Consider the following 514-nt stretch of genomic DNA (forward strand, 5'->3'; position numbering starts at 1 on the left):
TTCTCATATACTACCGTTTTACAACTAACTTTGAAAACCTTGAGGTTTTACTACTCCTGCTACCCCTAGCTCTTCCTGCTACAGTACAGAAACTATAATGCATACATAAAAACCTGTATTTATGTACAGACAGAGAACCAGAGAAATAAAAGCACTGGGCAAATGTAAAAGCTGCCATTTGAGTTTATACTCCCCAGCAGGAACTCGTCAAGCAATGTTCTGCACACAAATATAGTGGAGATTTTTCCATGGCCTTCAGGTCAGGCTCAGAAAGAGTATCTTAAGCATGGCAGGAGAAAAGGGAAAACTGCCAACTCCATTGCAAGATGAAATCTAGAGCTCCTTAAAAACCCATTTATTTTAATTAATTATCTTTATGTGAACAACAAAAAAAATATACACATCAAAGTTTTAAAGTAGCAAATTTACATATTTTTTTTCAGGACTTCCCTTTACTAATTTAGTTTTAGTACAGATGATCCTCCCTAAGAGAGTATTTACAGACAAGGAAAAA

The sequence above is a fragment of the Pyrgilauda ruficollis genome, unplaced genomic scaffold (genome assembly GCF_017590135.1).
Source record: "Pyrgilauda ruficollis isolate IOZ18807 unplaced genomic scaffold, ASM1759013v1 scaffold20, whole genome shotgun sequence".
NCBI classification, from domain to species: Eukaryota; Metazoa; Chordata; class Aves; order Passeriformes; family Passeridae; genus Pyrgilauda; species Pyrgilauda ruficollis.